The following is a 24,309-nucleotide window of genomic DNA, read 5'->3' on the forward strand; positions in this document are numbered from 1 at the left end:
AAGGAGGTTGTAGTGAGGTGGGTGCTGGTCTCTTCTCCCAAATAAAAAACTGAGAGGAAGTGTTCTCAAGTTGTGCCAGGGAAGGTTTAGTTTGGATATTAGGAAAAATGTCTTCACTGTCAAGCACTGAAAAGGCGACAGGTTGAGTCACCATCCCTGGAGGTATTCAAAAGTTGATTAGATGTGGTGCTGAGGGACATAGTTTAGTGATGATCTTGGCAGTGTTAGGTTTACGGTTGGAATCTAAGATTTTTAAAGATCTTTTCAAACCTAAATGATTCTATGATTCTAAGAGTAACACATGTAAATAATATTTTTGCCATTGTTTCACAATCCTAGAAATTGACATCTGCCTGAATTTTTACTCATATTCAAGTCAGAACAGCTAGAAAAAATATTTGGTTTCTCCATGTCACTGTTTAAATCTAAAATTAGGGGTAGGCTGTTATTAGTAGCAATTTTCCTAACAGCAAACTGGTGTGATGTAGCGCACTCAATATCAGAGTTTCCTACCAACAACACTATCTGTTTACCCTCACCATACACTGTTTTACATAAACCTAAAATTATTTCAACTCTCTAGGGCCTGGCAAGGCTATATATGACAATCGATCCTGTAACTATATATGCCTGGAAATAAACTAAAAGTTATTAACAAAACTTGATTAGTGCAATGTCTTTACAATCCTTATGCAAAGCAGCAAATAAAACTCATGACAGAAACTGAAACCAAGAAACAAGTTCAATTCCTGCTTCTGGTAGTTGTATTCCACAGATGCGTGGTGTTTATTTTATTTCAGATCCTTGCCAAGTTATTTGCAATACAATAATTAATGTATTATAATACATTAAAAGAGTTTAATGTATTATGATCTGTTTGAAGCTTAAATAGGATAGTAAATTGTGTGCCAATGCATTCAAAAGCACATAGCTGGGTAGATCCAGCTGCCATTAGTTAGGTTTGGAGATGAATTGTCTTTAAAATAAATAGTAATGATCATTTAATTTGCCTGATAAAACAGTAACTAGTGACTTATTTTAAAAGATCTGACATAGCCTAACATGTGGCATGGAATGACTGAAAGAGTTTTTAAACTCACAATGAGGTGGTTAATAATTTTAAGAAGTAATTAACAACAGAAATGAAATCTCAAAGTGGGACTAGCCTAAGGATTATCAACCATCTGAGGTTAATCAGCAGGCATCAGCACCTACCGTTTCTTAAATCATCTCCCAAGAAATGATCAGGACCTTAGCCTATATTAATCTTCCAATTAAATAAGCAATAGAGATTCAGCTTTCAGCCTTGTTACAAAAGTCACATCTTGCTGCAGTTTGATAATAACAGTGTTCTCTAATGTTAGGAAGCAAATAAATCTCCACAGGAACATGTAATCCTGTATTGTAGAGACTGCAGATGCTGTGCAGGTTGCACAGTGCAATCAGCAACATTTTCACTGATTTCAGCATATTCATAGTGTCAGGTCCTACGATGAGTGAAAGCTCAAAAAGTAACTGACATATTCCCAAGGCTTCCCCAGCCAGCTGAAGAAAGATATAAACCTTTCAAAACTTGATCTTACTATTTAAGTTATACAGTGAGGATATTATAGTTTCTCAGAAAAGGTAGGATTATTATGAATGCTTTTGCTTTTTGTTAGCAACAACATTAATTTATCTGTATCTACAAACTGTTGTCCTTTTTTGGTTTGAGACATAATTTCTTATTTAAGCAGACTTTCTAAACAAAGCTAATTCTGGTATCAGATGACAGTAAACATTATTAAAGGGCATGCTATAAGATTATTAAAAGAAAAAAGGATAATTGTTCAATTGTCCATCTAGTTAAAAAAGTGTTTAACAAATTTCAAAAATATAGAAGAAATATAGAATGCTCTGAGATAGACCACTAGTAATATTGTTTTCAGAAAAGATTGAGTTTTGGTTTTTTTGGTGTGTTTTGTGTGTTTGTTTTGGTGGGGGTTTTTTTGTTTGTGTTTTTTAAATCAATAGAATGGGTGCACGAGTAGTATAGCAATGGTAGAAGTTCTGGTAGGACAAGAACTTCTGTATCCTCTGAGAGCAACAGCTGGCATATGTAGAACAAGTGACAACATTTTTCTATTTTCTCCTGTACTCTGTACCAACACCTTATTGCACATTGTCACAGGATGGCAGAATAAAGCCATGATTGTCACGGAACTCCAAAAAAGTGAATAGATATTGAAAAAGGACAGAATACTCCTATTAATTTCAAAGCATATTAGAGGAGCTGTTATACCTGATGATTCAAACTTCATTCACCACATCCTATTTATTTGCAATTACAAGCTTTTTTGTCCTTTGAGCACTACTGAAGTCAGGTCATCAGCAAATGAACCCCAAGTTTAGTTCAGAGATGCAATTCTTGTGTTTTTATGCATTTTGGATAGTAGACTTCACCAGGACAAAATAAAGATGATTGTCAGGAAAAAGGGAGATGGTCCACTTAAGAAAATGAAAAACTAAGATAGGATTGTACTCATTGAAAAACTAAGACAGGATTGTACTGATTGTATTTTAAAATATAGTCCACACTTCAAATCTTATATTTATGCACTTCATAAAAAGTAAATATATTTAGACAGGTGACTAGTAAGTTAACAGTTCAACATGTTTTTGTGTTTTTTAAATTTTTTTATTCATCAATTATCTTATGTGAGTGTGATATTGTCCTTGTGACTTTGAGGTTCAAGTACATAGCCCAATATTTCACTGCATGCCACAAAGCCTTTAGTGTTATCAGAAGATCCTTTTGAGCCAGCCCTCCACCAGGCTCCTACCACTCAAATAGGGACCCCTTTACTATTTGGATACAGCGCGGGGTGGGGTGTGTGCTGGTGACATGTGGTACTTCATAAAGTGTTTCAGGATTGTAAATTAGAAATTCAGCATGCCTTTACATCAGAAGTGTCTTGTTTTTTCAAGTAACTTTAAAAAACATTCAGCTTAATCTAAAATAAGAAAAATGCAAATAAAAGCAGTTGCTTAACAAGAAACAGAAAACAATTATAAATACTTATAAAAGACAAATAAGAGTCTATGTACAGCATCCTTGCACTAACATGTCATTAAACATCCTCACTCCTATCCCTTTTCCTTCCCTATCCAATGTGCACGATCAGAATGCATGTTTCACTGGAAGTTATACTCTGTATCGATTGGGGCATTAAAAATGATGCAAGCATCTTAGGTAATTATTATTAGTTCATTACCAGTAAAAACTAGGTGGTGTGCAAATAAATTTGGAGTAATGATCCTCAGCTTCTGTTTTAGGCATAGAATATCAGTAAGTTATTTTCTTCTAGTAAACAACACGGACAATTATTTTTGTTAGAGTAAATTTCAAGTAGAGTGTTAAACTAGAAAACAGTAAATTTATTTGCTACAGTAAGTATGAAGTGTAATGGTGTTTATACATTGGGTTTATTTCAAGATAGCAGCAGTATGCATCAAAACCTTTATTACTACCACTTAAAGGTTTCCATTCTTAAAATAGGCAAGTTTTTCAACTTAATTGATAATATTCTTTGCTGGAAGGTAATTTCTTAAAGCTCCATCAGAAGGCTAATAAAAACAATGCATGTTTGAAAATATATCTTAGTTCACAATCCTTTTAAGAAAAAACCTAGGACTTCTAACTGAAAAGGATGCCTGCTGATGCAAAACCCTACTTAGCCCTAGAAATAGAATCTGTTTCAAAATTGCCGGTAATTGGTAGGTGCTCATCCCTGCTTCAGACCAACAGAACAAGAGGTGGTCTCATGGAAAGATCATTTAAAAAGTTATAGCAGTAATCTTACCTTTGATAGTGCTTAGCATGAAAAATTTAATTTCCTAAGATTTAATTATTTTAACTATATTTTATCATATACAAAAAATTAGGAGACTCATTGGATAGACTATTTTATGACCTATGCATTTGCAATATAGCACAAAATATACAGCACATAACACTGAATATTCAAGGAATTCATCCATGTTGTATGAAAGTTGAATTTCTGAGATGACAATTTCACAGTTAGCATTACGTTTAATTCTGTGGTACTTAGGACTTCATCTCAAAATGAGTTTCAGTTGAAAAGTCATTTGTTGAAAAAGGATGTGATACAGTCTCTTGATCTGAAATATGTTGCTAATAGATAATGAAAAAGCTAACAATGATGCATACTTTCATATTTTTCACACTGTCTTGCAAGTCATTGATACACAACAAATACATTGGTAAGTGTAGAGCAAGGCAGCAGCTTTTTTCTAATAAGGGTTAGTATCACTGTTGGTTTTATTTACGGAGATCAGAGATTCCTATCAGGTGCTTAATAAAGCATCTCAGACACACGGCTAGGGTTTCTACATGTGCATACTTGGCGTTTCACATATAGCCAGAGGGCAGTGCTAACAAGTGGTAATTTCTCACCTGCAGTTGTTACTTCTTAGCACTTTTAACATTCCCAAAGAAACATTGGTTTAATATATGCTGATAAGATAATAAAATATAACCCTTACAAAATGTGCTTTTTTTATATTTTCGTTTTCCAAAACTATTTTCTAACTACTCAGACATTAAAGGCAAGCTTTTCAGAACACAGACCTTGTTAACCCTTGCAATAAATGCCAAGTTCCCTGCTTCAACCATCCATCAAATCACTCATGGATAATGATGACTTTTTATATGTCAGTTTGGAAAAATGTTATAATTTGTATTTGAATTTTTGGGTGCAGTTTAATGACTTGTAACACTAAAAGGAGAGAGATGTTTGATTCTCTGAAGATCTTGGTTTAAATGCCTACCCTGCCAGTCTTTGCTATGTATGAATATGTATACTTGAATTTTGTGCTTCAGTGCTCCAGTTCATTATGATCACTCTTTCCTACTAAACTTTTCTTTATTAATTACAAGCCCTTTAGGGATGCAACTATTCCTGACCACAGGTTTCCAGAATGTCACAAATTGATTTTTATCCCTGTTGGTATATTTACAGTAGAAATGAAAGTGAAGTCAGTGGGGAAGAGAAAAAACCTCAAAACAAAACAAAAAACAAAGAACCTTTCCCACATTTAAAATATTCTGATAACTAGAACCACAAGCAAAAAAAAAAAAAAGAGAAGCAACTGGTGCCAGTTAGTTTACAGGGACATGATTTGAGTGTTATATACAGAACAAGATGACAGGTATATTCCAGGTGTAAGAACAAAGTAACAGCAAGTGAAAGAAAATGGAAAAGTTGAAGTGAATCAATGATTACATTTCATACAATCCTCCTTATGAAACATCCAGCTATGAGACAGTATTGCATTCATGCACTTGCATAATTTCAGAAGCAGAGTTGGGGAGAGAGGGAAAAGGGAAGAAGAGATCACTGAAACACAGAAGTAGGATTATGTCCTTGCTTTGCTGTTCCAGGTAAATAAGTTGTGTAATCCTTAATCTCCTCTTCCTTGACTGAGAAATTAGTTTCAAAACATCAGGAATCCCAGGAACACCACCAGAAATGAGTAGGAATATTTATAAATGAGATCTAATAAAAGTAATTTTATAAATGAAGCTGAAATGACTATCTATAGCACAAGTTTTCCAACACTTTTCGGGTTACAAAGAAAAAAGTTACTTTTGACAGTGATTTCCCCCCACCCAGGACCCTCAGTGTAGTTGAATTGTCATAAACAATAAAAGCAGAAGAACCATTCTGAAGCCCTACACTGGTAAGAGGAGTATGACATTAGTGTTAAATTGTGATTTCATACGTTCCCTTGAGAAGCTCCAGATATTAAATTCTTTTGGAGCAAAGCTATGGAAGCTTGTCCATAGAAAGGAATTGCTTCATGTCAGGGTGATTTCTTTTCCACTTCCTAAGAAAATAGAATAATTTTCTGAAAACTACCACTTACCAATACTCTGTAACAGTGTGCAAGGCTGGTAAAGTTCTCCAAGCACTATGTCAACAGAAAGATCCTCACTGGTTCTTCAGAGTATCCTTCAGAGCTGCAGATGTCAAGAATTCTCTTCTTTTTTTTTGTAGCTGCACACTGGCAAGTGGCAGGATAATGACACTTCCTTTGTCTCCTGCTACTGTCCTCCCTGATGAATGAAACAAAGATGAGCTCGTAGCCTGGGGATCATTGCTATGAGGAAGTTGATGTAGGAGAGCAAGAGATGAAAGAACAAAACGGGATCTGAAAGTGACCTTCAAATGCTACTACAGTGAAAGAAATGTGGTAAATACTAGGGCTGACAAAGACTAGAAGACCCAGAAGTACTTTTCCTGTCACAGTTCATTGTCTGCAATAGAAGTCACTAGTAAGGCCATTCAGGAAACAGCCTACCCATACCTCCTTTGTAAATGGAAAGTCACTTTTAACTTAACTGTCTTAGTCTCTCAATTTGCAGACCAGGAACGAATGGTAAATCTAAGAATATTTTAAAAATGGTTTTAGGTGGAAATATGGTTCCATTTTAGTAACACCATAAAGTTTGTATTTTTCAGTCCATATATTCACCCTATGCTCAACAGTCTGGAGAAGATCAGATGTGTGTGTAGGTATGTTGTATACGTAATTTCTATACAGAAAAAAAGTCAGTAAAAGGCCACCAAAAAGCCATCCAGCTATCAGTTATTGTCACAGTAAAAATAATCTAACTATTAAAACTCAAAATTATGTCTCAATTAACATTTATGACAAACATTTTGTTTAAATGTAAATACATTACACAAATATCTTGGAATAAAAGAATCTGAAGTTAAAAGCAAAACCAACCCAATGTTAAGATTGTCTTTTTTATAGAATTATGTATTTACCAAGGTGTTTTATCATATTTTATTTTAAAAATGATTCAGAAGATTTATCTTTACTGGAATATCTTTGTTGCTTGCAAAAAAAACCCAAGTGCTCTTCCTTCAAACAGAGTAACTCAATGAAAGGCGTGAGATTAATTCTGTTACAACAGGCTTATAATTAGGTTTTGTTTACTTAATATGATCCTGAAGCTGGAGAATGAGTTAATTAGAATAATTTCCAAATAATGACAGGTCCGACACATTGCCTGGAATATAAATGTTGCTGCTGCAAATAAGGATGTTGGACTTGCAAGCTGAAGTTTTATAAAAGTAGGGGAAGACAACACGGCATGAAATTCACAGAAGTCAAGATTCTCTAAAGAACCAAAGAAATTGTGAGAAAGTCAGCAGAAATACTTGCACAATAAGGCACCACTCAATACCTATCAGCAGCAGAATCCGAGCCTTTGTCGGGGAACTACAGGCCGGTCAGCCTGACCTCGGTGCCGGGGAAGATCATGGAGCGGTTGGTTTTGAGGGTGCTCACGAGCCATGTCCGGGACAACCAGGGGATCAGGCCCAGCCAGCACGGGCTCATGGAAGGCAGGTCCTGCTTGACCAACCTGATCTCCTTCTATGACCAGGTGACCCGCCTAGTGGATGAGGGAAAGGCAGTGGATGTGGTCTACTTGGACTTCAGTAAGGCCTTTGACACTGTCTCCCACAGCATTCTCCTAGAGAAGCTGGCAGCTCACGGCCTAGACAGGTACACTCTTCGCTGGGTAAAAAACTGGCTGGATGACCAAGCCCAGAGAGTTGTGGTGAATGGAGTTAAATCCAGTTGGCAGCCGGTCACGAGCGGTGTTCCCCAGGGCTCAGTACTGGGGCCGGTCCTGTTCAATATCTTTATCAATGATCTGGACGAGGGGATCAAGTGCTCCCTCAGTAAGTTTGCAGACGACACCAAGTTGGGCGGGAGTGTTGATCTGCTCGAGGGTAGGAAGGCTCTGCAGAGGGACCTGGACAGGCTGGATCGACGGGCTGAGGCCAACTGTATGAGGTTCAACAAGGCCAAGTGCCCGGTCCTGTACTTTGGCCACAACAACCCCATGCAACGCTACAGGCTTGGGGAAGAGTGGCTGGAAAGCTGCCCAGAGGAAAAGGGCCTGGGGGTGCTGATTGACAGCCGGCTGAACATGAGCCGGCAGTGTGCTCAGGTGGCCAAGAAGGCCAACGGCATCCTGGCCTGTATCAGAAATAGTGTGGCCAGCAGGAGCAGGGAGGTGATCGTGCCCCTGTACTCAGCACTGGTGAGGCCACACCTCGAATACTGTGTTCAGTTTTGGGCCCCTCACTACAAGAAGGACATGGAGGTGTTGGACCGTGTCCAGGGAAGGGCAACGAAGCTGGTGAAGGGCCTGGAGCACAAGCCTTATGAGGAGCGGCTGAGGGAACTGGGGTTGTTTAGCCTGGAGAAGAGGAGGCTGAGGGGAGACCTCATCGCGCTCTACAACTACCTGAAAGGAGGTTGTAGCGAGGTGGGTGTTGGTCTCTTCTCCCAAGTAACTAGCGATAGGACGAGAGGAAATGGCCTCAAATTGCACCAAGGGAGGTTTAGATTGAACATTAGGAGAAATTTCTTTACTGAAAGAGTGGTCAGGCCTTGGAACAGGCTGCCCAGGGAAGTGGTGGAGTCACCATCCCTGGAAGTATTTAAAAGACGTGTAGATGTGGTGCTTAGGGACATGGTGTAGTGGGCACGGTGTGTTGGGTTGATGGTTGGACACGATGATCTTAGAGGTCTTTTCCAACCTGTATGATTCTATGATTCTATGATTTAAAGACAGCAGAGGTTGTAACTGATAGATATATGAGCTATTAGATCCCCAGGAAGTATAACATTTGTTTTCTTCACCTCTTATATTGCAAATATATTTTTAACCTTTAGTGGACTACAGATCTTGGGAAGATTTATGTGTTTCTAGTACACAACACTGGGGCACAGTTCAAAGCAGTACTAAATTAAAAGAACAAATGCAGCAATACCTATATCAAGTGAAGAGTAACTGAACCTGGTCAACACAATCAGTTTTCTTGAAGAGCAAGAGAACAATTAGATCACCTGGACTGATAATACTATATACCTTATGACAAACACTATCTTCTGCTTTAGAAACTCATTTACCTTCTACACATTCCAGCTAAATTTCTTAAATCAGCAGAATGGACACTCTGTATTACTGGCAGAGAACAATTTCCAGATAAGAAAGATGAGGGCCTTGAGTTAAAGTCCACAAGAGTCCTTAAACTCTGTCACAGGAACATTTAACAGTGTGTTAAGTGTAGAGATGTGTTAACCAAATGAATTGCTATCTTATATGAATGTTCGTCCTAATTTCACGGTTAAGGAGGAAACAAAAGTATCAGGGGGAAAAGCAAACAAAAGACAACAGAAAACCCAACAACTAACCCAACAACTTTACCTTCAGCAGTGGGGAATTTCCAAGGGAAATTCTCTAATGTGATAGCAAGGGATAGCCTATCTATTGCCTACATCCCAAGATGGAAAGCATGAGCAAGACTGACGTATTATGACTGCTACCTTGTTACAGACAAGGAATATAGGGGCTTGAGACTGAAATAGCCGGAGAAGGTTATAAGTAACTAGGAAGTGAGAGAAAAAGGAAAGGTGCAGGATTTAATATCCTTGACACAAGTGTGGGAGGAAGATAAGTGAAGGCTTTTCTATTATTTAAAGCTAAAGGTCTGATATACTTATTCCGTTTACCATGGAATTACAGGGTTTAAAGACATGTTGCATGATCATTTAACTCTATTCTCTTACCGTAAGGCATCATTCTATCTGTATCATTTCTGAATATGCTTATCTGCTTGTCCTCCATTGTTAGAAGCTATATCCAAGAATTTATTCCAGTGCTTCCCTACATAAGCATTTTAAGATGTTTTAAAATACCTAACCTTAATCTTCCTCACCATTTCATGAATTTGTTATCTTTTATCTTATCACGGACATAGCAAAGGATTACTCCAGCCCACTCTGCAATAGTGTTTTACATATTTAACACTCTCTTCTTAAACAGGATAACATGAATTAAATCATACTTTTCTTGTAAGCCATGTTTAGTAGACCTATGATCATTCTCATTATGCCCTTTGAGCTCTATCCAGTTGTGCAGTGCAAAGCTCAGAACTGGACAGAAGCCAAGATTTTGCTAGTACTCAAATAGAGAAGGATTACTTCAAAAGGACTTACAAACTGAAGACTCACTTATACCAGAATATAGTATTTAGTTTTTTCCAGAACACCAGGATTTCCCTGGGTTATAGCTCAGCTAGAGATCCACTAAGAAGTTTTTTGGAATCGCTGCCATCTGAACATTTGTTTAACATCCTATACTTATGCAATTTTTTAATTTCTGCTTGAATATATTTCCTCCCAAATTTTGCATCCTATTATTTTTTAATTAACTGCAATTTCAATATTTTAAATTCTCAGGTATATAGTCTTTCTCAGTTCAGCGACATTACATTTTATTCTGTATTCCATCACCCAAATCACTAGCAAAGAACTGAAGAATTAAAAACATCAGAGAATTAAAAGTTGCATAAGTGGTCACGCCTTAGTGATTAAACATTCTAGACTACAGTTCTGAATAGGCTCAATGACATCTCAGTTACCAAAATATCTATTTTTCTCTTTTGTTAATATTAAGCTGTCATGCATTATTAGTTTGATCTTTCAATGTTAGTTAAGATGGTCAGGTTAAGACTTTACATGCTAATATCTGGTGTTTACTTTTTTTGGTTTTGTTTTTGGTTTTGTTTTGTGAGTTTGTTTTGGGTTTTTTTTGTTGAGAGAGAGCGTTCATGGTCTCATTACACCATACTCTCCAGTGGCTCCAGCCTCAGCAACAGTGCAAATATCCAGTTTTCATCCTGCCACTTCATCTCTGACAAATTAACAAGATTTTCTATGGAGAAAATGCAGTGAAGTTAACAGCTTAAGTCTACTTAGTCAACACAATAAATGCCTTCTCTCATGTTAAATATATGCATTTCTGTTGGAATGAATTTGAGTTAGCATTCCTTTTTCAGAACCTAAGCTAAGTTAGCTTGGGTAGTCTTGCAACTTCTATGTTGTCATAACACATGCACAGCTGTGCATGTCATAACACATAACACAACTGAGCTAATTGTTACTTCACAACAGTTTATTTGTGTGCCTAAGCTCATTTAAAGAGTTCTGTATAAGCAGTAATAGTGAAACATGTACATAAGTATTTCTCACTTAAGCCTAGAGTATTATTTTTCCTTCCCTGATAAATTTATCTTAGACAATACTACTATAAGACTTATAGGAATAAGTGATCTATCAAGTGTAATTGCTCTCAGAGCCAACATAAAGACCTGGACACAGTCAAGTGGTGTCTGATTAACAGTTAAGATCTGAACTAGAAAATATCTTGGGGTTGATTAAAAGTGTGTTGAAAGAGCATCAATTGAGTGTCATGAGTATAACTAGTTAGCGTCGCTAGTGCTATCAGTATTCAGACATCCCATGTAGTCACTGTGCCGGACAGGACAGTTAACTACTTGCATCTGACTGAACGCATTTGACTACATTCCACGTATCTCGCTCATATGGCATGTCAGAGACGTTCAGCTGTTTATTGCTGATACACTGACTTGGTAATTTCAAAAGTTAAGAAATTCCTCCCACAACACATGAAGAGAAATGTTTCCTTCGCTATTCGATATGCATTGTTTTCCTCTCTTCCTTTTCCTTCTTCAAGACTATAGATTAAGTAGTATTTCTTAGACTAAACAATATGAAGCAGTGACCTGGTTCTTATCTACTTGATAACCATTATTTCCAGTTCACATGCTCAAGTAGCTTTTGTCACTATAATGCCTAAATACTTCATAAATTTACCTTCATCTCAAGACATGGAAGATTTGTTGAACTATGAATATAAAGTAAGCCAAAAATCTAAATTCTTATATTTAATAAATAAAATAACTAATAACTTATAAGAGTAATCAGGGGGCTTAAAGCTATTCAAATGAACAGAGGAAGTGAGGCTTTAGTCACTACCTACCTGAAATGAAGAGCTAAAACTAATTTTCACAAGCCTCTCTCGCAATTGGAATACTTCAAAAATTACTTCTGTCACAAGGCATTACTTAATACTTGTACTAGAAAGAACAGTCCATTGTCAAATACTTTAATTTCACCATATTATCTGGTAATGAGGGCACTGTTCGTGCATTACATAATCAAGTCACAAAAATCTGCTGTATAATGTGTTTGTGATAGTATAAAAATGTATTCTGTGGTAAATATTTTCTCAGAAGTTTTCTATGAAGAAACCTATAATTTCACTGCAAGTATAGGACATTCAAAATGCTGCACCACACAATCAGTCTTCAATTAAGTGACTCAAGGATTGTTTTCCTATTGGACACCTGTCCTAGTTTTGGCTCGGATGGAGTTGATTTTCTTCCTATTAAGTGGTATAGTGCTGTGTTTTGGATGTAGTGTGAGAATAATGTTGATGACACACTAATGTTTAGGTTGTTGCTAGGTATTGTTTACGCTAGTCAAGGACTTTTCATCTTCCCATGCCCTGCCAGATGTGCAGGGGGCTGGGAGGGAGCGTGGCCAGGATGGCTGGCCCAGCTGGCCAATGGGCTATTCCATACCATATGACGTCATGCTCAGCATATAAGGCTGGGTGAAGAAGAAGGAGGGGCGGCGTTCAGAGTGATGGCGTGTGTCTTCCCAAGTAACCGTTACGCATGATGGAGCCCTGCTTTCCTGGAGATGGCTGAACACCTGCCTGCCGATGGGAAGTAGTGAATGAATTCCTTGTTTTACTTTGCTTGTGTGCACAGCTTTTGCTTTCCCTATAAAACTGTCTTTATCTCAACCCACGAGTTTTTCTCACTTTTACCCTTCCGATTCTCTCCCCCATCCCACCCAGTAGGGGGGTGAGCAAGCGGCTGTGTGGTGCTCAGTGGCCAGCTGGGGTTAAACCATGACAACACCAATAACAACTTATTTTCAGGGACTAAATCTCAAACTTTAGCATCTTAAAGCTGCAGTATCAAAATGAGGAGAGTGTTGTTTGGAGCATGTTCCTTTCCCTCTGATTGGAATGACGAGAGTATAAAAGGCAACACCTTTGCTAGTGATAAGAGCACCTGAACATTTCCAAAACTCATTCCAAATGCACTAAACATCCTATAATCTTTTTTCAGGCACTGCTTATGTCCATAATAGCTGTCTGAGTGTGGCTGTGACACTGTTTCTGCCTTGTAACAGATGTCTAGTTATCTGATAGAGAAAAATCTGAAGTGGATTTGAGAAGGCAGCCCCCAAGATGCCTGGATAAGATTTCTCTAGAGTTCAAGATCCTAGAAAGCAAGGAGACAGTTGTATAACCCATGTACTCCCACAGAAGTGGGGTACAATGAGATCCCAACTACAGACTGGACCAGCTACATAAAGTCAAAGAACTCACGACAAGCAGCAACCCAAAGAAATAAGTTTAGGAAAATGCTGACCTGTGTCATATTGATCCTCAAGAGATTATTCCCAAGTATTGCTGCAGTTTAGCCACCTTCATTGAACTCTTCTTCCTATATGTAGAACTTCACTGGAGATGTCTGGTAAGACCAAAGGTATGACAGACACACACCTTCCATATGATCACTTAATTATTTTTCAAAGAAAATGCTGGTTATGAAGACTTTCAGGAAAAATGACTTGAATTGGAACACTGAAGTTTTATATGCATGAGAATGGCTAAATGCAGAGAGACCACCCACTGAGAAAAACAATGTTTAAGTGTAGCGCATAACTCTCCCTGTTCCTATTAGTCTAATTAATACTTTTGGCTCTTGATTTGTCTTTCTTCTCCCCTTTGTAATGCAATAAACATTCTCAGAGTTCTGCTTGAAGCATCACAGCTAGCAAATAACTGTTCCTATATCCAATTAGCAGAAGATTTCTTCTTGAAGATTTCAGATTTTCCTCAGTTCTTTGTTATTTTTAACTTAAAAAAAACTAAGTAAAACTTTCTCCCCACCCCAGCCCCCATTTCCATAAAAACAAAGTTACCAAAGGAAGATCTAGTAGACTGGTCTGCATCAGGCAAATTCAGTTCTAAATAGTGCCTTCCTGCAAAGGTTATATTTAAACAAGATGTGAAGAATAAATATCAAATCTAGAGTCAAATTCAACCATGCTGTGAAAGGGAGTAGGAGTGGGATGTGTGTAAGGCACAAGCAACTTTGTCACATGTCCAAGACAGCCACATCGTACCAGGAACAGCAGACAACACTGAGGTATTTTAGTGTTTTGCATGATTTGATATTTTACTCCCTCCAGTTTCTCCTCTTCCCCTTTTATTGTGGTAAATTCACATCTACATTCAGTTTAAAGAGGTAAAAACTGCTCCATAAAAATCAATCACCAATACAGTTTCCCAGCATTTATAAAGTCAGTGTATTATACACAATTTTACAAAGCTACTATTTTCTCCAGTTTGTTAACTATTTCAGACTTTTTAAAGTTGATCCCAGGAGGCAGATGAGTTCACCTCTTCCTTAAGGATTTTAAATCAAGTGCATGATTGCCTTTGTATCTGAGAGCCCTCAGTGTTTGTCTCAAGTGCCAGCTAGCATATTTTATTTTCCTATTAATTTGTTCAATTTGTCTAAATCTATTTGGATCACCTTATCAGACTGGTACCACCACATGCTTTGACATTGAGTTTTGCTTTTTGTCCTGTATCAGCTTTACTGGATAGGAATAGGAAAGACATGCAAGACCTATCAGAAACAAAATTAGTTTACTTTCAAGCATATCTCAACAGAAATAATGGAAAAGGTCTGAGTCACCTTCAGTAGGTCTGAAGACATCAGAAGCTGGACAAAACACCAACATTACATCATGATTTTAGGTAAGCATTCTGCAGAATCTGAATGTGCAAGGAACAACCAGAAATTTGAATATGCCTGGGAAGTAAACCTTAGGGATTTTTATTCCCTTGGTGCCTCAGTTAGAACTAACTTTCAGATGGACTAATTGTACAGGAAGGTTAGCTATGTTTTCATTGTATTCCACTAAAAAAGTACTGAAAAAAATTCATTTCATCTGAAGCTGTTTATAAATTTCCACTGAACTATTTCAATTAAAGACCTCATTAACTATGCAATTACCAAAATCCGTTATTCAGAGAAAGTAGGAGACAGACAAAACCACCAGATTTTGAGGTTCTGAGAACTCTAGTTGCTGCTGCTCTTCCTGCTTTGAAATTCTGCATAATTAGAACCAAGCGTATGAATCTCGTATGGGCAAAATGCTCAGTACCGCTACTAATCACATGGAATGCCAATTTAAGTATCATATTCTTGTAATACATGGAAATATACCTTTCAGATTACTTAAACCACAGGAAGACATATTGCACATTTACTGGACACAACAGAACGTATATTCCTGTATGTGCAGACTTCATGCTAATTCCGTCCTAAGGAATATTTCCACTTCTGCCTTAAGGGCTAAGATAACTCCCTGGTAGACACTACAAGAGAGGCCAATCTGGCTAAGGACGTCATTCTGTGCTAGGTAATAATTTCAGTAGTGTTGAGCCAATTCAATTCCTGCTGGCTTCACAGCTTAACATGTTGAACCGTTATGTACGCAGGTGTTTCCTTTTCCACAATGGCAGTCTGAATAGAAGTTGGATTGACATACATGACAAATCTTACAACCTGCAGATTGCAGTGTATTTAGATTATTTCTTTTTGTTTAAAAAAAGTACTAAAGTAAAAAGCTGCTAGGGCTGCAAACTGTCTTCTTTACCCACATCAAAGGAGACAGCAACCAGCTGTTCCAGCAAGGCATACTGCTTGAAAAAGCCAATTCCTGGCTTTGCAGCCCCCTCCTCCTGCTCTTGAGTTAGCAATTAAATGTATGGGCTGGTAACTGTAATAAGAACTAGTGAAAGCTTCTCAAAGGCAGGCTTCCTGCATTCTCTCCAGCCTCTGGTAGCAGACTGCTTTTTCTCCACGTCCATCCTCCAAGTTACAAGCATTCAGTAATACCAGTAGGAATTTTACTCCCACTGGGTTCTGTAGAATACAGGACTAATTATTTTGAAAAATGCAATTTGCTCTCCTAATGTTGCAAAAAGATATTACAAGTAAAGAAAAGAACATAACTTCTCTGCTGCAAGGAGAAATTAATGAACTAGATGCATCTATCATGGGAAAACTCTTCAAAAAAGCAAACAGAAAGCCAGAATAACTTTCAATCACTTCGTACATTTTCTGACTACTGTGAATAACTTCCATTCTTTAGGAACACACATGCTCCTTCAACTGTAGAGTAAGTTTCTTTATTGTCAGGTTTGGGGTGGCATTGCTTGTCATGCTTGTAGCATGACTTGTAGCACTTAGAGTTACAATGTAATATTGTAACATGAGGGAAAAATCAAGATGTTTTAAGTTAAAAGAGATTTTCTTCTGTCACACTTCCTTTTTGCTTCACTTCTTTACCCCTTAGACATACTTGTTGTTTGGGCCTCCGTAGCAAGGACAATTTCCTCCAAGATCATTTCTTACTGCAGAAGGGAAAAAACTGACAAGCCTGGCATGCAAGAAAAATTTTACTATTAGGGGCTTCAAAGATGAGATGCTCTTTTCCTCTTGCAAGAGCTGTTGTAACCGGCAAGAAATATTTGCTGTTTACCCTCTGCCCCCTGAGAAAGAGCACAGGATCTCTGCTCTTAATAGAACCAAAGACTGCTGCAGCTACAGTAGCACAATATACAATAATCTAACCATATAAGGGTCTTAAACTGGGATCAAATATTATATAATTTGACTTCAGTCAAACACCAACCTGTATGAAACTGTCTCCAACTCCCCATCCCTTCCCCACGCACCCTATTCCATGTCCCATGGGGGACACGTCCAGAACAAAAGGCTGAAGGAGCACTGATGCATTTTAACAAGCTACAGAAGACTATTCAGTGTTCTCTGTTATTCCTTAACATAGCCCCAAATTGTAATGAAACAAGTAGGCACCTGTAAATTTATGTTATTGAAGCAACACCCTAACTATGCTTCATTACTCAAAAATGATGTGTGAAAGGCTTCTCAGTTATTTCCAATTGATGATAAAATAGTCTGTAGAATTTATCTGTCCTATTTCACATAGGTTTGTTAGATAATGCATCTCTAGGGAAAAAAACATCACACCTTCCTATTGTAGAGAATAAGTCTGAGGCACCCTAAAGCTAGCCATTACAAATCAAAGACTTGTCAAATATCACATTTCCATTAAGTCATACTCATACAGAAAGAGTTCATGTTATAATTCAAGACATCATCCTTCATTCCTCTGACACTGGATTATTTCATTTAAGCATCATTTATCCTGTTGGGCTTTCAGTCTATTCATCCCCATCTACTGGCTGCTAGAATAAGAAATAGAGATACCTGAAAAAACAGTATGCTAATAAGACACTAATGAATAGAGTCTTAAGAACAATGCCCATTTAACCAACCTCCGCCATTAAAAATATGATTTTATAGTTTATACCTAATACACCCAGAAAGGGAAAAAATGAAAATGGGCAATTCTAATGAATTACTTTGCACAAAATGTCAGATCCTCAGGAAGGACCTGCAAGATAATATATTAATAAAGTTAACGAATTTCCTACCATGACATGAAGAGAATTATCGAAGTGATCCTAAGATCAGTGATGCTGAATGCCACTATTCCTTAAATTATTATGTTATACTCTGATAAAATGAAGGCCTCACATGAAGTGTTGAATATCTTGCTGACTAGGAAACTACCAACAGATTTTAAACAGGATATATAGTAATAAACTCTGATACTACTTGCTGATATGTAACAACTTTATTTTAGTACTGCATGCATTTTAAAGTTTCAATACAACAATGCTGTAAAATACCATTTCCTTTGTCATCTCTTTCCTGCTTCTTGAATTTGAAGCATCCTAATGACAGTCAAATTCTGCTGAATAAAAAACCACCACCTGTAAAGTAAGTAAGTATTTATCCCCTGTAGTTGCATATAAGCTATTTTAAATGCAGAAATCCTGAAGTAATTTCTCTGGGCTATTCCTGTACCTCTCCACAGGATGTTAATGCAAGACTAAAATTCCTTTGAAGGGATAGGTTAAAAAGTTATTGCTCCAGACCCTTGCTGTGAATATCTCCTTGAATACTTGGTCCAGCCAGTCCCTGATGTAGCTTTCATGTAGTAGTAAGCTGTGAATCCTGGGTGTCAAACAGCTCTGCTTGTTATCTAAGAATGCCCTCCCTTCCCTCACCTTTCTGTCAGTCCTTGAGGAGGAGACCAGCTGTGGTTAGGTGATTTCTATGCATTGCCTATACACTTGGAATGCAGAAGGCAAGAATCTTGGGGTCAAGATATCCAGGGAAAGTTTAAAAAGATTTTGACAGCAACCAGGAAAGTGTGGATACATGACAAGTGCATACATAAGTCTATAATAGAGAGCTATTGCAGATACATGGATTGATCTGTACATGCAAAATAACTTTTTTAAGTACCTGAAGGGTTTTGCTTGCTTGTTTTTCTTTGCTTTACAGAAAAAGAGCTCTGCAGCAGCCTGTTTCTGGCAGATTCCATGTTTTTCAAAGCAATGTCAAAAAAGTGCAGTTTCACAAACTATTTAGGATTGCTGTTAGAGGCCCCACCTTTCTCCTCAAGCTCACTGTCGGTTTCAGTTTTCCAATCTCCTTGCTTGTGCAAAGCTATATCATAATACTATCCCTTGTACAGTTGCTTTTGGTCAAGAGAAACAGCTAGCTTTCAGCCAGATCAAGGAGTGCTGGTGCTGTCACTAGAGATGTGACGGACTGCCCCTTGTAACAGCATATTTAAATAATTCATAAAACCATACCCAAATCTTTCCTTTCTTTCCTGCTTTTGTTAAATAGCTCTCTCCCCAAATGGTTCTTTATCACTTCAGAAATCCTTTGTTAGGAAACAATATTGGTGGCTGAGATTTTTGTTGCATTGTAAATCTACCCTCCCTCAAAATATTCTGCTTCTTGTAGTTGATGATCCACTGAAGAGCTAACTGAAAGCCACACATTTATCAGCCCGCATTGCTTTTAGACTATTCTTGTTTATAAACTCTTCACAGAAATGTTGGGACCCTAAGGTATAGCAAATATTCAGAAAAATTCAAAAGAATATTCTCACTTTATCCTCTTGAAAAGAGAAAACTGAATGTCAGTATAATATGCAGAGAAGGGATGACAAGCTTCTGTGGTAGGAACTGGTGAAGACAGCTAAGTTTGTTTCCTCACTCACTGTGAGGATAATATTTTCCAGTTTTCCACAAAGTACATACACGACCAGTATATCAGTTACACCAGCTCTCCTTCTCTATAATCTCGTCAAACAGTGAAGTTTTTACTACAGCTCTTTTCTAAACTATTTGCTATAAAGTTTTTGCTATAATTGCACCAATTGCTCAAGAAACAATGATGAACATTTAAAGACTGAACATGAACACATGCTATATAAAAACTTGAAATTTGTACAGAAGTGGGGAAACATGTTTGATCATTGGTTTAGAGAGGATGTATGTCGTCGGATGTAGGTAGCTGAAAGCCAGAAGTTCTGGTTTCCGTTCCTACTCCAAATGAAGATGCTCAAAAGACCTACAGCCTGCACAACAGAGGGAAGACCGATTAATAGGAAGATTATATCTGCAATACCATCTCCATTAGTTAATTCTGACTCTAGAGCTACTTTTCTCCAACTCTTAGTCTAGACCTCCGATATTTCATAGAAACATAGAATCATTAAGGTTGGAAAAGACCTCTAAGATCATCGTGTCCAACCATCAACCCAACACACCATGCCCACTACACCATGTCCCTAAGGGCCTCATCCACATGTCTTTTAAATACTTCCAGGGATGGTGACTCCACCACTTCCCTGGGCAGCCTGTTCCAAGGCCTGACCACTCTTTCACTAAAGAAATTTCTCCTAATGTCCAATCTAAACCTCCCTTGGCGCAACTTGAGGCCATTTCCTCTCGTCCTATGGCTAGTTACTTGGCAGAAGAGACCAACACTCACCTCGCTACAACCTCCTTTCAGGTAGTTGTAGAGCGCGATGAGGTCTCCCCTCAGCCTCCTCTTCTCCAGGCTAAACAACCCCAGTTCCCTCAGCCGCTCCTCATAAGGCTTGTGCTCCAGGCCCTTCACCAGCTTCGTTGCCCTCCTCTGGACACGCTCCAGCACCTCCATGTCCCTCTTGTAGTGAGGGGCCCAAAACTGAACACAGGATTCAAGGTGCGGCCTCACCGGTGCCGAGTACAGGGGCACGATCACCTCCCTACTCCTGCTGGCCACACAGGCCAGGATGCTGTTGGCCTTCTTGGCCACCTGGGCACACTGCCGGCTCATGTTCAGCCGGCTGTCAACCAGCACCCCCAGGTCCTTTTCCTCTGGACAGCTTTCCAGCCACTCTTCCCCAAGCCTGTAGCGTTGCATGGGGTTGTTGTGACCCAAGTGCAGGACCCGGCACTTGGCCTTGTTGAACCTCATACAGTTGGCCTCGGCCCATCGATCCAGCCTGTCCAGGTCCCTCTGCAGAGCCTTCCTACCCTCCAGCAGATCAACACTCCCGCCCAACTTGGTGTCGTCTGCAAACTTACTGAGGGAGCACTCAATCCCCTCGTCCAGATCATTGATAAAGATATTGAACAGGACCGGCCCCAGTACTGAGCCCTGGGGAACACCGCTCGTGACCGGCCGCCAACTGGATTTAACTCCGTTGACCACAACTCTCTGGGCTCAGCCATCCAGCCAGTTTTTTTACCCAGCGAAGAGTGTACCTGTCTAGGCCGTGAGCCACCAGCTTCTCTAGGGGAATGCTGTGGGAGACAGTGTCAAAGGCTTTACTGAAGTCCAGGTAGACCACATCCACTGCCTTTCCCTCATCCACTAGGCAGGTCACCTGGTCATAGAAGGAGATCGGGTTGTTCAAGCAGGACCTGCCTTCCATGAACCCGTGCTGGCTCGGCCTGATCCCCTGATTGTCCCGCACATGGCTCATGAGCGCCCTCAAAACGAACCGCTCCATGATCTTCCCCGGCACCGAGGTCAGGCTGACCGGCCTGTAGTTCCCCAGATCCTCCTTCCGGCCCTTCTTGTAGATGGGCGTCACATTGGCAAGCCTCCAGTCATCCGGGACCTCCCCAGTTAACCAGGACTGCTGGTAAATGATGGAAAGCAGCTCAGCAAGCCCCTCCACCAGCTCCCTCAGTACCCTCAGGTGGATCCCATCCAGCCCCATAGACTTGTGAATGTCCAGGTGGCATAGCAGGTCATTAACTGCTTCCTCTTGGATTATGGGGGGTTTATCCTACTCTCTGTCCCTGTCTTCCAGCTCAGGGGGGTGAGTACCCTGAGGATAACTGCTCTGACTGTTAAAGACTGAGGCAAAGAAGGCGTTGAGTACCTCAGCCTTATCCTCGTCCTTGGTGGCAACGTTCCCCCCCCACATCCAATAGAGGATGGAGATTCTCCTTGGCTCTCCTTTTGTCATTAATATACTTGTAAAAGCATTTTTTGTGGAAAGAGTCTCATTCAGAAGCTAAGGCAGTGAAACAGAATATTAACAGAAAACAAATAAAAGACAAATGAAAACAAAGGAAACGTGCTATTTTATAAAATCATTAGTTAACTTGCAACAGAAAAGACTTGGTGAACTGTTCAAGGCTGTGTCAATTAATTATGCTTTCTAAAGTCTAAGGCAAATTCATTACATTTTTTCCCTTTTAAAGCAAGGTTTGCATGTGTGGCCCTAAGTGCCAATTTTTAAGTTAACTGACAAGTTGAAGTTTAGCATTATTAACAAAACAAAAAACTTTCCAGCTTATTACATTGGCTATACTATACTATTTAATTAAGAAGTGATAGGAAGTGTTCCACAGCATTGGAATTCAATTATCTGTCCTTTTAATTGTCACAACACCCTGACTGGCATAGTTTTTGGCCTGGACTGGCCTGGAACAACCAGTGCTCTCCCAAACTACTCCTGGGCATGATGCAGGCATTGGCAATGTTCAGAAACTACTCCCAAAAGCCAATTTGGACACAGCAATTTTATTTTTCAAGGCTAGGAATTTAACATTCAAGCATTAAGGCTAGCTGACACAGTATGGCTGGATTCATGAGGTAGTCTTCAACATGTTTAATTTACCAATACAGGCATAAGCACAACATCCCAAGGCACAGCCAAAACAATACATCTCAAAGCACAAAACTAAGATGCTAACAGAAGTTTGGCATCACTCAGATGACTAAAATCCTTTATATAATCTAAGAATCAGAAATTTGACAAGTTTTCTAAGGTTATTCATAAAAAGATTAAGCAATGAAGTACAGAGGCCAGAATTGCAGACCTGTTCTACTGCATTAAGAGAATCTCAATTTTAGATTTGTTCTTATTTTTCATCCACAGCACAGGAAAAAAGAAGCTATAAGTGCTTGGAAAAGTCATATTTCATTCTACCTAGGAAAAAGGTGCCCTCTTACAACTGTATAAGATACATATTGATTAATCCTAAAGAATGACAGCATAGTTGTCTTAGGATAGATGATAAAAGTAGACTGAATAAGAGAAAGCCACTTTCCTAAACAATAAATTTTAAAGCAACCAAACTGCTTAAGGACACCCTTGCATAAAGACTTTTTTGAAGAAGTTGAGAAATCTATGTAAACATTAAAAATCCCAGACCCTAAAGTGACTTCAAATATTGACTACTCCCATAATGTTGAGACTTTCAGAAAAACAGAGTAAGTAATATATGTCAACCAACCTATAGACTAATAGTAATTATCTCCCCTTTTGGAGTAATTTGGAGCTGTATTACTCCCCTCGTGAAGTAATACAGCTGAGAACTCTTGGAAAGAAGCCTCCTGAAAGAAGAACTAGGAAACAACTGTTTATTGGTTTCAGTGCTTTTTTTAATGCTCCATTTGAAAAAATATTTACGCCTTTGTCTAATGTCTTCCAGTTGAAGCAGTGTAGTGTATTAACCTAGGTGTTATAAATAGTATTTTAAAGCGGCTTTCCTCTCTCCCCAATGACTACATGGTAAAAAGAATAAAATTTCTTGATGCCAAAATAGTCATGATAAGAATTAATTTTATGTCCTTTTAGGTATCTGCCTCCATCCTCTAACCCTGACTAACAATCATAGCTTAATATATGATGTCTCCCTTCAGCAGACATGTTTTGCTTCAGTTTTAAGTAAATACTCACTTGAAAGAGTTTTGAGTAAAAAAGTCACTGTAAGGGGCAGGAAACTACCAAGTAGAATGGGATGTATAGGAAAATACTATACATTGAATACATTTCAATAGCACCCAACTACAGGTATATGTTCTATTATTTGCATGTGAATTGTGGAAAAGAAACTAGTTCTGACTCCCCTTATCTGATGGGAAGCATAAGAAAATAAGTGCTAATGAAGATATTAATAGTCTATCAATCAAATGAGACTATTACCACTACTATAGGGCTGTTTCCACAGAGGTTTATGGCAAGATGTCTGATATAAGCTTCTACATGTTGGCACTAGTTTTCAAGCAATTTTAAAAGCTCAATGAATTTTTTTTTCCCTGAAAGACCTAGTATTTTGGCACACAACCTTCTATGCTTTACATACTAAGTGTTTAGATATGTGACACTCTACAGATCATGGAGGCTGACTTTCTGATTTCCCTTTTAAACTGCCCATATTTCTTCTAAAGCTCAACCTTGAAGTTACAAGTCTATCTAAAGACTAGATCTGCCAGCTGTTGTTTCAATTGAAGAGCACAACCTATAATTCAAACTTCTGTGCTTCCTGTTAATATTTTCCCATTAATATTTTCCTCTGATACTCTCCCAACAAACCATTATTTCCCTGAAGACATACATGGCAATGAATTTGGGTAATCTCTATGTTTAAATACTTTTTACTGCATTTTTGTTTGTCCAACTGATCAGCATTTTTGGTCACATTAAGGTTATTTTGTCATACTGTAATAAGTATTATATTTAGCTTTGTGCCTTACAAAGTGCTGTAAACTAGTAGAAAATAAGAGTATAAGCATTCCTATGTTAAAGGAACAACAATCAACTAGAAGAAAACCACACATTTAAAACAAGCCTGAGAAAAGGCACATAAATACAAGGTCAAAAAGCCCGAGAACCAAATTCAGTATATTTTATGGAAAACACCCTCAATGAAAGTCAAGAGCAGCCATGCACTTGGTTAGGATTTGACTACCTTTCCCAGTCTGGATACTCCATTGTTTTCTTTGTCTTCCTATTGCCTTGCTTACCCTTATTGCTTCTAGAAGACCATATACTGCATTAAGGGATCACTTT

This window comes from Calonectris borealis, chromosome 2 (assembly GCF_964195595.1).
Source record: "Calonectris borealis chromosome 2, bCalBor7.hap1.2, whole genome shotgun sequence".
In the NCBI taxonomy this organism is placed as follows: domain Eukaryota; kingdom Metazoa; phylum Chordata; class Aves; order Procellariiformes; family Procellariidae; genus Calonectris; species Calonectris borealis.